This window comes from Sinocyclocheilus rhinocerous, unplaced genomic scaffold (genome assembly GCF_001515625.1).
Source record: "Sinocyclocheilus rhinocerous isolate Xijiao unplaced genomic scaffold, SAMN03320098_v1.1 scaffold4256, whole genome shotgun sequence".
Classification (NCBI taxonomy): domain Eukaryota; kingdom Metazoa; phylum Chordata; class Actinopteri; order Cypriniformes; family Cyprinidae; genus Sinocyclocheilus; species Sinocyclocheilus rhinocerous.
In genome coordinates this window covers 98,839-100,959 of record NW_015657299.1, presented here as the reverse complement: position 1 = coordinate 100,959, position 2,121 = coordinate 98,839, and positions in this window count along the sequence as shown.

The following is a 2,121-nucleotide window of genomic DNA, read 5'->3' as shown; positions in this document are numbered from 1 at the left end:
AAACTACTTTGTTTGGTCTTCCAAAAGAAGACACGACTAGAAATCAGTGGTTAAGTTTTATTTACAACACTGTTTCAGAACACTTCAACCCAAATATTCGAGTGTGTGCAGCGCATTTTACGGCGGAAAATTGCCTGAACCTGGTAAGGGGCATAACACTTTTACGTCCCATGCTTGAGGAATTCGGCCAATCACAACGCACTGGATAGCTGGCCAATCACAGCACACCTCGCTTTTCAGAACAATGAGCTTTGCCTTTCAGAAAGGCAGGGAACAGAGGAGCAACAATAATGTACAGTATGTGGAAAATAACGTGTTTTTTTTAACCTTATACCACGTAAACACATTGCATTACACTAAATACACAAAATAATGTTCTTTTTAGCTGGATCATATGACCCCTTTAATGGCAAATGAAGTTCTCTGGTATAAACCAAGTGAATGCGTTTAGAGCTGTGTTTGGATTGGCCAAGTGTGGTTTGAACATGATCTGTCTGACTCTGAACACGCCATCACACAAATAGCTTTTCTCTTGAAGTTCGTGTGAGGAGTAGGGGTGTAACGATTCACTCGGTTTCTCGATACATCGATTACAAACCCTGACGATGCAATGCATCGATCTTGAAACATGGATTTTTGAATCGTGAATCGCCGATTTTGGACAGTAATCGATTTAAAATGCTAAGAATCGGATGAATCACGATTTCTATAGCGATTCAATGCTTTCGAAATTTTTTACACGTTAAATTACTACAAGCACAAATTAATGGAGACCTTGAACAGTGTTCGTGCCCTCGCACCTCTCCTTCACGCGCTCCACTAACCGCCTGTGACTGTCACAGGATTGCGCTCGTGCTCCATTCGTCTCACTGACACATTTTTTGAGCAGCTGATGTGTGATCTCTCATTAGTACCCTTGGCCAGTAATGCTAAAGTGAAGTAGATTTACTTTTCTGTAGTTTTTCAATGGCTCTCAGTCATATCGACGACATTACCTGAGCAGTCGAAGGCTGCGCATTTATTGCATGGACAGAGCAAAAATGTAAGTGTCTAAAGCATACGCACAGATCCAGTGAATGATAAATGTGTTTTAACAATGTCAATTATTTAACAATCTAATGAAAATTAGATAAAGAAGTTTTCGCACTGAAAGAGAAGTGATCTCACGCTCATAGACATGCCAGGCTATATCTGCAGCTAAGCTGAATAAAAAGCAGAATGAACTGAAACGTTAAGACAATAAACACAATAAATAAATAAAATGTATGTGTGCTAATTGACATAACATTTATTACAGTACAGAAACTATAAAGTATATTTTCTACCTTGTTCTGTGCAGAAAATTGAAATAATTGTTTGTAGTATATAAAACAATCATAAAATTTCCATTAGGAAAAAAATTATAGATTGCAAATGATTGATTATTATTCAGCAGTGTATTTGATTTATTATAGCAAATTCAAAGTAAGAAATAAGAAAATAATTCCTTGTAAAAAAAAAAAAAAAGAATAATACATAAAATTATTGTATTTGACATTTCTGTCACTTCTGAAATGATGGTGTGTGCCCCTGGTGTGACAAAATGTTAGCCTAATATTTTTAAACCTCTTTTTTTAAATCTTGGCTTACATAAATTTCTACATATGCCATGTCATGCCATAGCATCATCACACTAGCATCTAAAAATGTATTGGTCTTATGAAGTATTCTAATTTGTTGTGAATTGGTGGGTTTTTGTTAAATGTGAGCCAAAATCATCACAATTAAAAGAACCAAAGACTTAAACTACTTCAGTCTTTGTGCACTGAATTTATTTAATACACAAGTTTCACAATTTGAGTTGAATTACTGAAATAAATGAACTTTTCCACGACATTCTAATTTATTGAGATGCACCTGTATGTAAAAATGCCCATAAAAGGTACAAATCTATTTAAACTTAACTTTTTCTTATTGAAAAAGATTCATTTCTATCACTGCTGTGAACTGACCACACAGAATATGAAATATATATCAAAAACTTTAGGAGTCAGCTGTCCACCGTAGTCCTTAAGATATCAGCACAATAACACTGTTACAGAGGAGGCTCCCGTACCGCTTTCTCCTCACCACCAGAGGGAA